Source organism: Lepisma saccharinum, chromosome 14 (genome assembly GCF_977018435.1).
Source record: "Lepisma saccharinum chromosome 14, izLepSacc3.1, whole genome shotgun sequence".
In the NCBI taxonomy this organism is placed as follows: Eukaryota; Metazoa; Arthropoda; class Insecta; order Zygentoma; family Lepismatidae; genus Lepisma; species Lepisma saccharinum.
Genome location: NC_139242.1, coordinates 39,382,205 through 39,396,535, shown reverse-complemented (window position 1 = coordinate 39,396,535; position 14,331 = coordinate 39,382,205). Strand labels below are relative to the sequence as shown.

The 14,331-nt window shown below is 39.7% G+C and overlaps 1 protein-coding gene across 9 annotated transcripts in view; it reads right to left on the bottom strand.

The window, feature by feature from the left end:
- The window catches only part of dati (zinc finger protein datilografo), a 688,312-nt gene that overhangs the window by 591,709 nt on the left and 82,272 nt on the right, over positions 1-14,331 (bottom strand). The window lies entirely within an intron of this gene.

The following is a 14,331-nucleotide window of genomic DNA, read 5'->3' as shown; positions in this document are numbered from 1 at the left end:
ATATATTTATTAAAACAAAATAATAGTAGAAAAATCGAATAGTCACGACATTTTAGTACACAATTAACTGCATTATTTTAATTTTGTACTAAAATTAAATAAATTATCCATTATGCATTTTAGCTGCATTAATTAGTTTTGGTAATATAAATCAATGTTACAATTTAGTATAATAATAGCCCATTAGGGACATTCCAAAAAAAGTAGTCCTACTTCAACAAGAAAATGAATTAATATGCATTAAGATTTAGATGTTTATAAATGCATATAATTTGCAACATTTCACCAATAATTGTTACTAGCATCTGCAGCCTACATGCTTCACAGACAAATGAAGTCAAATTTTGCTACATTTTTAAAGCGTCACACACGCAACACACTTTTGTTAATGCTTTTCATGCATTCCGCCCATGCCTTCATACTCAAGTTTTTTCAATTGTTAGCAGACACCATAAAGTCCATCATAATTCCATGAAATCAGTTCATTATGAATATTTTAATCCAATATCATATCTAGAACGTTACATTTTGCATATAAAATGTCACACACTTAACTTAATTTTATTAATAAATTAATTAGCTAAATAAATATGAAACTTCAGTACATTAATAGCTAGAATAATTTAATTTTGTAATAAAAAATTGATTGATTGATTTGGTTTGTTTTACTTCGTTTTTCTGCCACTTTTGGCTAATTGCCAAGATGAGGATGATATGACGAAATGTGGAAAGAACATCCATGCTCAGGCCGAGATTCGAACCCGGGATCCCTGGCGTCGTAGCGCGATGTGCTAACTACTCGGCCACAGGGTCCGGCAGAAGATATTTGGGATGGACGGATTTTAGTCTGGCATCTCAGCGAACCGCGAATCTATTTCAAATCTAAATTTGCCTTGTTTTTTTTTTTAAAATAAACAATAGGTATATTATGTACTATAAACATGGCCTCCGTGGTGTAGAGACTGGAGTTTTACACAGCGAGATTCTAGATCTGGATGTTAATCATTATTTTTCATTGTAATTGATTCCATCGGAGCGATTACCTAACGGTATAAATATCCGACGTAAATCGAAAAAAGAAACAAAATTCTCAAGAACTACAGTATGTAACATTCTTATTCGTACACACGGATTTTCAAAGAAAATGCTTTAATATCTTAAAGGAAATACACTCTTTTGAAATTGTTTCTTTACAATTTAATAACTAATATCATTAGGAACATAAAATCTTACCCAAATTCTGTATAACCAATGACAATAATAAATTAAATTAAACTGAAAGAGAAACATGCCATTTTTTGTACAGCTTTTCTATTCGTACACTTAATAATATAAAAGAAAAAAGTATATTCAGAGCAAATTGACTGGCAGTTCTAATACTTTGATGCGTATCCTTTGGCTTTAATTACTGCTTGACACCTGTTCTTCATAGAATTAACCAGTTTCCGGCATGTTTCAGAGCTTATTTTATTCCACTTGGCTTGCACAACAGTTTTCAACTCATGTTTGGACTTGACGCCTGCTTTGGACTCGCCTCTTCAAAATTGCCCATAAATGCTCAATGGGATTTAAGTCTGGACTTTGAGCTGGTGTTTGTAGTAGTTTGGGCACATTCCATATTAGCCAATTCATGTTAACTCGCGGCTTATGCTTACTGTCATTGTCTTGTTGGAATCTGTAGATAGGCGCTTGTCCATTTTTTGGGCACTCTGCTTTACATTGTTCTTCAATATGTCCAAATAGACATATGAATCCATGATACCATCAATAAACTGGATGGTACCAACACCTTTGTACGTCATACAGCCCCAAATCATTAATGACCCACCACCGTGTTTAACTGTTGGAACTGTATTCATGTGATCATTGTCTTTATTTGATTTTCTCCAGACTCTATTTATCCCATCTGACCCGTATATATTAATCTTGGACTCGTCTGACCATATGACACTATCCCAAAATTCCTGGTCCTTGTGGATGTGCTCTTTCGCAATGAAAGTCTATTCCTGCGATTCACCTTATTTACATACGGCCTCTTTCGTGGTATTCTGCCATGATATCCATGCTTCCATAAGGCACGTCGGACAGTTTGATCGGACATCATCTTGCCAGCAACCTTTTCTACTAACGGTCGTAACTGAGGAACACTTAGTCGGGGGTTTTCTCGCACTCTTTTTAAAATAAAGCGTTCATCACGTTTATTCAACCGTCTCTCTTTTGGTTTTCTCGGCACATTCTGTGTTGAACCTTCCTCTGTAAATTTGTTTACTATGTATTGAACTGTGGAGTGTGATCTATTGACTGTTTGTCTAATGTTTCTTAACGAATAACCTCTAAGGGCCAAATTTATAATACATTTCGAACACGCTGATAGATAGACGATAGACCTACAATAATACCTACGACAGCATTCCGCCTGACGGGGAGCGCGCCTGCATGTTCAAACTTGTTACGAAGTTGCAAAGTGCACGAAATCGCCCGAATAGCGGTGGCGCTGTACGTGAGGAAGAATGAAACTCTTGCCTGTACGAATAACAATGTTGCATGAAACAGCGTGTTTTTCTCTTTTCACACAAATTATATGCTCTGTTTATACACTTTGAACATACATTTTTATTGACATTTGTTGGTGAAACCTTCATTAACATTAATTTCCAGGTACATATGAAAATGATTACATTTACTAGTAGATATGACATTTTTTCCTCGGAAATTCTATGTGTACGAATAACAATGTTACATACTGTACATCGTGCCTGTTAAGCGCAAGAAATAGTAAACACAGAACACTTAATTTATTATTTAATTTTTAATATTGGGCATATTATAAGCCATCGTCTTAGATACACGCCTCTCTCTCTGGGAAACCATCAAGCTCAGGCACCTAGTGACCACTGGGTAAGAATGAATCGAGGCATGTTCGACCTTGAACCTTTTGGCAGTCCAGGACAGTCTTTTTCAAGCAAAATCCTGAATCCTGGTATTTCAAATTCTGGGGGAGGGGTGGATATTATATTTGTTTAGTTTCCCCTCTACAGCGTCCAAGTATCCACTCCACCATAAGCCTATTATCTGTCGTATATATCTAGACAATAACGAAAAGAAACTACACGAAGATTCGCTTGAATACTCTCTGTCAGTTTCACCAGTTTTGAAAGAAATTCCCGAAAAGGGCATTTCCGTTTTCGGCAAAGGTCTAACGGCATCTCAAATATTCATGTTATCCCCAACCAAGCGAACTTGGTAAAGAGGGTAAAGTTGGAAACACTTCACTATATATTACTAGCAAAGTTAGCAACACTACATATTACTAGCAAAGTTAGCAACACTACATATTACTTGCAAAGTTAGCAACACTACACATTACTAGTAAAGTTAGCAACACAACATATTACAAGTAAAGTTAGAAACACTACATATTACTAGCAAAGTTAGCAACACTACTTTATTACTAGCAAAGTTAGCAACACTACTTTATTACTAGCAAAGTTAGCAACACTTCACTAATATCACCATCAAAGTTAGCAACATTGCAGCCAAAGGTTTGTCCACGTGGGTATACAAGATGTAGCCATCCTTTCGGGGAGCCCCTCCCCCTTCCGACTCGCTGGCCTTTGACCCCTATTTCCCCAGCTGTGAGCCTGGGGCAACAAGGGAGAGAGGGACTGCCCAACCCTTTTCCTTCAGGAACTCCTCGTCAGACGTAGAAAAACACGGAGCCAGAGGGCGTTTTTGTAGCCCGTCTACGGTGGTCACATGCGCGTATGTGTTGTGCAAGTACAATGTGCTACGTACGGGCAATGTGGAAGGACTTTTATGTCCTCAAAAGGAAGGGTCTCTCTTTGAGTGTAGACAAAAGAGGCTTCTAAGTTTCAAAAACGTAACGCTGATATGCAAAAACTGAAGTGACCGACCCCACGACATCTGCAATGATCTTCCCGGTATTGTTTCGGACAACGGTTACCTTTTGGGCGGACAAAAGGGGGGAGGGGACAGGAAGTGGCGTTTGTCTGGTGGACGCCCGAATACAATCCGCGCCGAAAATTTTACAGGGCGAGACCAACTGCCTCAGGGATGCCACGTCGCAGAAAGAGGTGACACGATCTAGGACCATGGAATAATAATTCTCGGTTTTCAAGGCGAACTTTCCAAAAATTCAAGGCTGCAAGCAGATGTTTTTTTTTCTATTTCAAACTTACGTATTACCACCCACACATAGACACACGCAAATATATTAACAATATAAAGGGTCTGTGTGATTCCAATGTATCCAAAAATTCTAATTGAATTCAATTAAACAGTACATATACTTAAAATATTTAATTCAAACTGCGGAGTATCCTATATTTGCCACTTCATATACTGTTTACGAAAAATTGTTGTGTCGCCAGCAATAAAGTTGGCAATATTTCACTATATATTACTAGCAAAGTTAGCAACACTAGATATTACTAAGCAAAGTTAGCAACACTAGATATTACTAGCAAAGTTAGCAACACTAGATATTGCTAGCAAAGTTAGCAACACTGCATATTACTAGCAAAGTTAGCAACACTGCATATTACTAGCAAAGTTAGCAACAGTAGATATTGCTAGCAAAGTTAGCAACGCTACATATTGCTAGCAAAGTTAGCAACACTACATATTACTAGCAAAGTTAGCAACACTAATATTACTAGCAAAGTTAGCAACACTAGATATTGCTAGCAAAGTTAGCAACACTAGATATTGCTAGCAAAGTTAGCAACACTACATATTACTAGCAAAGTTAGCAACACTAGATATTACTAGCAAAGTTAGCAACACTAGATATTACTAGCAAAGTTAGCAACACTAGATATTACTAGCAAAGTTAGCAACACTAATATTACTAGCAAAGTTAGCAACACTACATAGTACTGTCTAGCACACACATCTTTCATTTAAAAAAAATGTTATTTGTTATATTCTCACCTATAAAAGGTAGTGGGCATAGACAAAAAAAATCACTGCGAATGTAATCGGGATGAAGGTGGCGAAATATGATATTGATAGCCAAGAAAAATACGATAATGAAATTACTCATAGTCTAATAAACCTGAAACTACGAATCAAATAGTTCGTGATCCCGTACCGTGCTTACATATCGGCTGACCGTCAGGTGTCGTAAACGCAGCTCTAATTTGTGTATTTTCGAATATTCGAACAGGATTTTTTTTATCGTTGCCATCCTCCACATGAAAACAGTGGCACAAGATTTACTCTGGGAAAAGACGTAATTACGTTGGGCCATTATGCGTCCTTTTTACCCCTCCCGTCCCCCTTTACCATTCCTTCCTTAGAACAAAAGTTCTCGACTGCGATTTTAAAGGAAGATAAAATCACCAGGAGACGTCTTCTCAACGAACCGAGAAAAAGGCATTAGCCGAGGCCATTCTTTACTTGGATGAAAATCAACGAAAGAGGTCGTCTTTTGGCACCTTTCCTTCCTCCCCCTCCGAAGCGGCCATCTTTGCCCCTCCCCCATCCTTTTTCCCACCCAAAGCAGGAAATGTAATAGGAGGCTTAATCGACTGGCTCTCACAATCAGTAATTGCTGAGTTGACCTTTTGCTTTTCAGAAATAACGCCCCTCCCCAATAAACGAACAATGAGTTAAAGAAAAAGAGGGGGGGTAGTAGCATTTCGACGTGGCTGCCTCTAAACCAAAACGCTATTGTGGACTTCGAAAATAAGGAAATAGGCTGTAAAAATATATAATTACTCGATTCGTATTTTATTACAGGAAAGTATATATTACAGTACTGCATGGGACCAATTTCGCTCGCTCGTACTCACCCTCGAACATATACAATGGAATATCGTTTTCATGTGACAATAATCGTAGACACATGTGTGTAATATATCCGTCCTGGCAGTTTCAGCCCAAAATCATCTATTTCCTTTTCATACAGCACTGTATTGGTAAGATAGACAAAACTACATTTTAACATGGAGTGATGAATATATTTCACTGCATCAGTCACTTCACGTTTCATATTTGAGGGTCCACTACCACAGACAAATTACGGTTATACGTTACTACTGGGCATCGAGAGTATACCGCTAGATTTGCCTGTTCGAGCGTTATTCGCTCGAGCGAAGAAGCTCTCAATTCCGTGCGCTATCTAGCGCCGTCCGTACGAACTATTTGGCGCTAGCGCGAAATGTTCTCACTGCAGTACTCTGGTATATACACATGAGTCTGAGCATGGTGCACATGTTTCGGTGTATTTTGACATTTTCATTTATTATTTTAAAAGCACTATTTTTATAAAAACAAAAACAAATGCGAATAAGAGACTCGATAGCATTCACTAGATGTCGCAACAGTTCTCATTCGTTCAATCCTATATGAAATCAAAGTTTTGAAGATTTTAAATAAGCATATTTCACTTCTTAACGTGCACTATAACTACTGGTAAAATACTGAATTTCTGAGATAAAACGTCACTTTTCACAATTCAACTTCTCACGGTTTTGCAACATATCCATACTTTATACTTTCAACAGACAGAAATCGCTATAGAAAACTGAGTCCCAAGATGCATAGACTCAGGCAAGTTCACATTTTCTGACGTCATCAGAAGTAGGATAAAATATCATCCATGTGCTAAGTTACAAAGTCACAAGAACATCTGCATATTTGTCCAATGGAGAAAGACATATCAATCTACCTGTCGGACTTTATTCGCGAATATAAAAATATTTTCCACACATTAAATAGGCTAGACTTGTGAATGTTCGCAAATGGGACCCCGAACCGAAGAACATGGACACCCACAGGGGAAAAAACAAGGGTGGGTCCACTCTCTAAAATAAAGAAAAATTGATTACTCTTGTGTTCTCTTTTTCTAACTTTCGATTTTGAGTTCTCATAGCATTTATTCGTTCGTGCTTATTTTATTTCTACTTGGTCATTTGTTTTGACATTTTTCCATTCAGTTTTATGCCTAATTTTCATCCTTGCTCTCCCCCCTCTCTATCTCGTATCATTCTCTCCAATTTCTCTCTCTCTCTCTGTCTAGCTTATTTCTTTCTTTCTCCTTGTGTTGCTTCTTTATTTCACTTTCTTTCTTTCTTTCTTTAACGTATCTTCCTTCTCTCTTTCTTCCTGTCAATCCTTTTCTATTTATTTATCTTTCTTTATCTTCCTTTCGCGTTTTTCTATCTCGTTTCTATCTTCTTTCTTTGTGTCTTCACTTTCTTTCTGTATCTCTCATTCTCTCTGTGTGTGAGTCTGGCTTCTTTAATTTTCCTTTATTTAATTTATTATTATTTTAACACATTTCTTTATTAAATTAACACGTAAGTATGACAATAGATCCTGGTTCTGCTCGCTGCTACAGACTCGGACTAATGCTCGGCAGTGTAAATAAAGCTTAATAGTCCACTCAAGATCTCTCATCGAACATCTCCAGTTCGAATTCCGGCTCTAAAATTGTTATTTCAGTGTCAGAACGAGTGTACAGCGACACTAATGCCAATCTCATTCCCTCTAGCGCAAACACCGGTCTTTAAGCAAAACTTTGGACGCGGGAACATGATAAAAAAAACAAAATTTGGAAAGCATATTTCTTTCTCGTTATTCCATCCCATTTCCCGCAGCCTTCCCGGAGCGCAAATTGAACAAACGAATTCCCAAGATTGGAGAAAAACAATTTCTTTCTGGCTCCAAATTTCCATTCTTTCGCATCCAATTTGCTTCTCCCCCTCCCCCATCTTTACAGATCCTCTTCCCGCCCATCTTTTATTACTGCCCTGCATTTAAGTGCAGATTAATCGCCACCAAAGGCATAAACAGCAAGAATCGATGATGAAGCGCCAGGGATGGGTTCGAAATTTATGGAGAGCAGAAATGGAGAACCGAAAGAATCATTACAGAAGGGTATTTGTGGAGGAGGAGCTTTCTTGTTCTTAGAAAGTTAAACTATATGTCCTTGAATAAATCAAACAACGCCACAAGATCGATATTTAAAATATCCATTAGAAGCATACAATATGTACAGTCACCGGCAATAAAAATGGGACACCAAGATCCTGAAATACTCGCTTCCCTGCAAAGCGTTGTGTGTGTTGCCTAACTCTACGGAGATCAGTGAATTTAAATAGCAAATTTTCAATTGGAATTTCCACCAACATTTCTGCTGTTTATGCCTTTGGCGGCGATTAATCTGCACTTAAATGCAGGGCAGGTGTCTCATTTCTATTGCCGGTGACTATACATCATTCCTTCACAAGTTCATGTCAACAAAGTCACAGAATATAACCTCGCATCGCTTCCTAAACCATTTAGCCAACTTTAGTCCTGACAGTTTCTAGACAACAGACAAAGCCAACTAACTAAAGGCCGCATCACACGGACCTGGATTTCCAGTTGGACTGCCCTAATTGGCGCTGAACTGGCTACCTGGGTGGAAATCATGGCCACCGGGCTGGCTGCTTGACTGGTTTTGACGATGAGGCTAATTGCAACTGGCTTTCTCGGCTGGATTCTGTGCAACAGGCAATCAGAGCGAAGGTTGCCAATGTGAAGATAATCTGAGTTTGCCAAAGGAAAGTATTTATCTGTGGTTTCCGACTGTTGGATGTTTTTGATCGCTTCTCGATAAAAGATAAGTAGATTATGTGCATTCGTGTTCAGGTATTAGGAATTTATGCAAAGCGATGCGATTTGTACGTGACAAATATGATTAGCTGATAATGAAAATCCTTATTTTTACAAGTGTATTAAATGTTTGACACATTTAGTTGAATAAAATATTCTCTTATGAATGAATCCTGCGAATCACGTACGAATATGCATACCAAGGTTCATTAAAAAGCTTGTTCAGTAAGCATTGATTTCCTTCGAGCCAATTTCTGGTCCATAATTTTCTTGTTTAATTCTTAGATTGTCTGCTCTGCGCAATGTCTTATACGTAATAATGACGTAAACTGCTCCAATTGGTTATGGATTTGACTTTACCTTGCAATCTTGCAATAAACGAGAGATTATTTTCTCGCAACTTCCAGCTACTAACAAATGTCTTTCTAATTAATAACTAAGCTAAATCACTTAACGTCATTATTACAACCCATCATGGAAGTACAGCGCCACATTTCAACCTGGTGGCTGAAAATTGAACTTCTTCTTTTTTTATCGCCATCCTCTTCCTTATGGTCTGCATAGTGGATTCACCAAATTTCAGAGTTCTACGATCCCTCAAACAGGCTACAGAGGGCTCTGAATTGGGTAACTTTAATTCTGGCCACCCGGTAGGTACAAAAGTATACCGGCAAGTATGGCAACAAGTATCGTGTGAGGCGAAAACGAGCAGATGGGTAGCCAGTCCAGCGCCAACTAGAACATTCCTACTGGAAATTCAGTTCCGTGTGATGATTCTAAATAATGCAATATTTTTCTTAAAAATTTAGAGTTAGAGTTAGAATTTTCGAAAGGGGAGAGGAATTTTCTAGAACACTTTGCTGGCGAAAGGTCACCAGTGTAAACCAAGTTCACATCACAGAGGCACGAAGAACAAGACGCAGGGGTAAAGCTACTGAGACAGCCCCCCCCCCCCCATCGCAGACGCCGAGACGGAAAACATCCAATTGGGGGTGGGGAGGTCTGAAGATGCCGTGCCCAAGACACATCTCCTTACGTCGGATCTTTACGAGTCGCATCTCGCGGAAAACGTGATTTAATAAGAGGAAACGAATAACCGCCATTAAGGTTAGTTAACCGAACCCCCGTCGCCATCGGGGCAGCGCTGCATTCGTGCGTAAGTAGGTTCGGTCACCTCGGCCTCGTCCTCAATGCTGAGATATTAGTAATATAGTCGCTTTAAGGAGAGATTGCGGCGGATGGGGAGGGGGGCGGGGGCGAAATGCTAGAAATATATAACCGAGGGAAAATTTTAGGAGCCGGTGTGGGGCGAGGGGCTTAAAGGCGGGATAGATAATTACGACACGGCAGTAAAAGGGAGTTTCGTTTTAATTTGCCAAAACGTTTCTTGTAATTGAGTATTAAAAAATGAGACCCTGGCGGTGGCTGCGTGGGTTGTATGTGCGATGCGAAAGAATTCTTGGCTCGGAAAATCTCTAGTTTTGAGGGGCGGGGAGGTTTGTGGTTCGGGGAGCATTATGGTAATATACCGGTTCCGTGTATTTCCAGGCACGTGGTTCGAACAGGCCTGGATTCACCTAACCCCCCTCCCCTCCCCACGCCAACAATGGGTTTGTGACAACGAGTTTGAAGTTTATATGAAGTTTCAATGGGATCAATTGAGAATATATACACGATTTTATGGCGTTGTTTGATTTACTCTAGGGCATATAGTTTAATTTTACAGAAACTCTAGACAAGAGAGGAGCGAACAACGTGAAGATAACTTGAATGTACGTGCAATTTTTGTCGCCCTTCGTGGATACTGTAACGTGATACGAAGGCAGAGGTCCTAGGTTTGAACCCTGGCTAATGCAGGGGAGTACCGTTCTTTGTCCCATCATCATTTAATCTGTCCATCTGACTACACCAAGAGTGCACCCCTCTTTGTCCCACCATAATTTAATCTGTCCATCTGACTAAGGCGTGGGTGTAGCGCTGTTTGTCCCGTCATCATTTATTCTGTCAATCTGACTAAAACATGAGTGTATCACTGTTTGTCCCGTCATCATTTATTCTGTCAATCTGACTAAAACATGAGTCTATCGCTGTTTGTCCCGCCATCATTTATTCTGTCAATCTGACTAAAACATGAGTGTATCGTTGTTTCACCCATCATCATTTAATCTATCCACCTGACTAAGACACGACTGTAGTGCTGGTTGTCCCGTCATCATTTATTCTGTCAATCTGACTAAATCATGAGTGTATCGCTGTTTCTCCCATCATCATTTAATTTATCCACCTGACTAAAACACGAGTGTAGTGCTGGTTGTCCCGTCATCATTTATTCTGTCAATCTGACTAAAACATGAGTGTATCGTTGTTTCACCCATCATCATTTAATCTATCCACCTGACTAAAACACGAGTGTAGTGCTGGTTGTCCCGTCATCATTTATTCTGTCAATCTGACTAAATCATGAGTGTATCGCTGTTTCTCCCATCATCATTTAATTTATCCACCTGACTAAAACACGAGTGTAGTGCTGGTTGTCCCGTCATCATTTATTCTGTCAATCTGACTAAAACATGAGTGTATCGCTGTTTCTCCCATCATCATTTAATCTATCCACCTGACTAAAACACGAGTGTAGTGCTGGTTGTCCCGTCATCATTTATTCTGTCAATCTGACTAAAACATGAGTGTATCGCTGTTTCTCCCATCATCATTTAATTTATGCACCTGACTAAAACACGAGTGTAGTGCTGGTTGTCCCGTCATCATTTATTCTGTCAATCTGACTAAAACATGAGTGTATCGCTGTTTCTCCCATCATCATTTAATTTATCCACCTGACTAAAACACGAGTGTAGTGATGGTTGTCCCGTCATCATTTATTGTCAATCTGACTAAAACATGAGTGTATCGCTGTTTCTCCCATCATCATTTAATTTATCCACCTGACTAAAACACGAGTGTAGTGCTGATTGTCCCGTCATCATTTATTCTGTCAATCTGACTAAAACATGAGTGTATCGCTGTTTCTCCCATCATCATTTAATCTATCCACCTGACTAAGACACGAGTGTAGTGCTGGTTGTCCCGTCATCATTTATTCTGTCAATCTGACTAAGACACGAGTGTATCGCTGTTTCTCCCATCATCATTTAATCTATCCACCTGACTAAAACACGAGTGTAGTGCTGGTTGTCCCGTCATCATTTATTCTGTCAATCTGACTAAAACATGAGTGTATCGCTGTTTGTCCCGTCATCATTTCATCTGTCCATGTGACTAAGGCAAGAGTGTAGCATTGTTTGTCCCACCATAATTTAACGTGAGGTAATGACTGAAGGAACATGAAGTTGACAAACGGAAACAGCCACTCTTGATGCAAGGCCCGAACCTAGACCTTTACTTCACATAATACGTAGAATAACCAGTGGCGTATCCTGAGCCCAATATCTTGACTATGTCATGATGACACGTGGTCCTAGGCCATGGAAGACAGGAGCATACTAAGCTCTTGTAAATGCCGTGTATGAGTGGTCGGACACGTTCACTTTACTCGCTCTCTGCATCTTCAAGGAAGACGCGTCGCCATGCCAACGGCAGACAGGTTGCAATCTCCTGAGAAATCAGGTTTCCAACTCCTGAACTACCATCATCTTATCGTAATGAACAATTTTATGTAATTTTCAATTTCTCTTCTCTATTTTAGTCTCGGCTTCGGTCTTGAAGGTAGCCAGCCTAGCCTGAGAACAACAGACAAACACAAGGCGGTGCCCTGGTGGTGACTCTAATCTAGTACCTTCGGAGGCGGATGTGATCACGATTATTATCACATTATTGCACTGGAAAACCAGACGCCGTTTCAACTACGCCTGAACAAATCCATCCGTGGAGATGGTCGTCTGAAACCTGCACATCTGCCAGCATCTCCCTTTCGTCTTTCGCAGTGCAGCTGCCAACGGGAGTAACCCCGAAGGGCAAGTATCCTTTTACAAATGCAATGACCTCATTACACACAAGCCAGTTGCACGATACGAAGGCCGGGATGACGTCACTGCCATCATGTGATGCACATGCATAGATGCAATGTGCCAGACATGTCTCTTGTAGTCACTCCTCCCACTCTGTCTTGTGTCTGTTGTCTCCTTCTAGAATTATATCCTGTGCAGGGAAAAATACAGACTGATGTGTTTTGGGGGTGAGGGATAAATTTAAATATATAGATCACTCTCTCTCTCTCTCTCTCTCTCTCTCTCTCTCTCTCTCTCTCTCTCTCTCTCTCTCTCTCATTCATATTAATATGAGATGCTGTGTATCCCTGCAAATATAATTCCTAAAAAGATGAAGCCGATTGATTAAAGTTTTCTAAAAAAAGAGAAAAAAAAGAGGATTTTTATAATGTTAAAGTAAATTTTGATCTAACCCACGAAAAATTTTGGGAGACCACGTGGAAATTCTCGATGGGCTAGTTACCCCTTTAACGACGTCCCTACTTTAATGCAACGTACTCTTTCTTAGGCAAATCCGCCGAGCTCTGTGGTGGATTGATTAGCACAGCGCGCTACAACGCCGGTGTCCCGGGTTCGAATCCCTGCCTGGACATTGGTGTTCTTCGTGAGAACATCATCACTCATCCTCATCGTCGCGATTAGTCAAAAGCGGTAGAAAATCGAAATAAAAAACCCAAATCAAAAACAGTGCACGATGCATGGTTTCTTTTCAGGCGGCGTAAGTTGGTGGAATGTCAACGTGTCTGTCGAAAGTTCCCTAAAAACTGCTTTTTTTCTCCTGACAGCACTCTCTCCAATTGCTCTTTTGTAATACCCATTACCTGACTTCGACGAATTTCGTAAGCGCCCATGATACTTTACTAACGTTTAATTTAAACCGAAGTGTCCATATGATTGATACAGAGAATTTCGACGTGTGACGTTCCAGCTTTGTTGCTTCTTTGCTAATGTTTTCAACACTTTAATGAAAGTAAGCCACTGATTGGTCCTCTTCGGGCTGTGTTTCTTATACGCCAGAGAAGGTGGAAAGCACAGCAAATCAGATGAGAATATCTCTGAAATGTGCCTGCCTCTAGTGTCATTGGTGGACGAATATTACGGCGGCTCCACTGTAGAAATATACTCAATAACATGATTATACAATAAGCGTATTGACAATGCCAGTTCTTCGCAAGAAATTTGGAAGATATCCTTAAACGCTGAGATATCGCCAAGCTATTAATAATGGCATGTTCTGTTGGCGTGTAAAACTCGATAACCTCGTCACGGACCATGACTCGTGTTATCTCGATACAGCCTTGGTTCTTCGAGAAAAGTCGACTAGTCTCGTATCTCGACGAACGCATTTCCTCATTTCCTCGTCTGCTTGGCTTAAAACGGCGGGTAAGGTCAGTTTCATCTAACGAAAGCCTTCAAAACGAATGATTGTATTTCGCAAAGTTAAACACTCGTAGACCGAAGTGTTGGAGCAACGTTTCCGGCTTCGAGAGTACTTACCAGTTGCGCACGGCGGAAACATCGTGACCAGAAAGAGAGACGTTTGCAATATCGTATCGTTCGATACATGGAAATGCCGCTAGATTATTTACTATGTGACTTATTCAGCCTTAATAAATAAAAAGTCTAATTATTTATAGACAAACCATATTTTCTTACGTGCAAAAAATTATGTTTTTAGTTTAATTATTTGAATTATAAAATT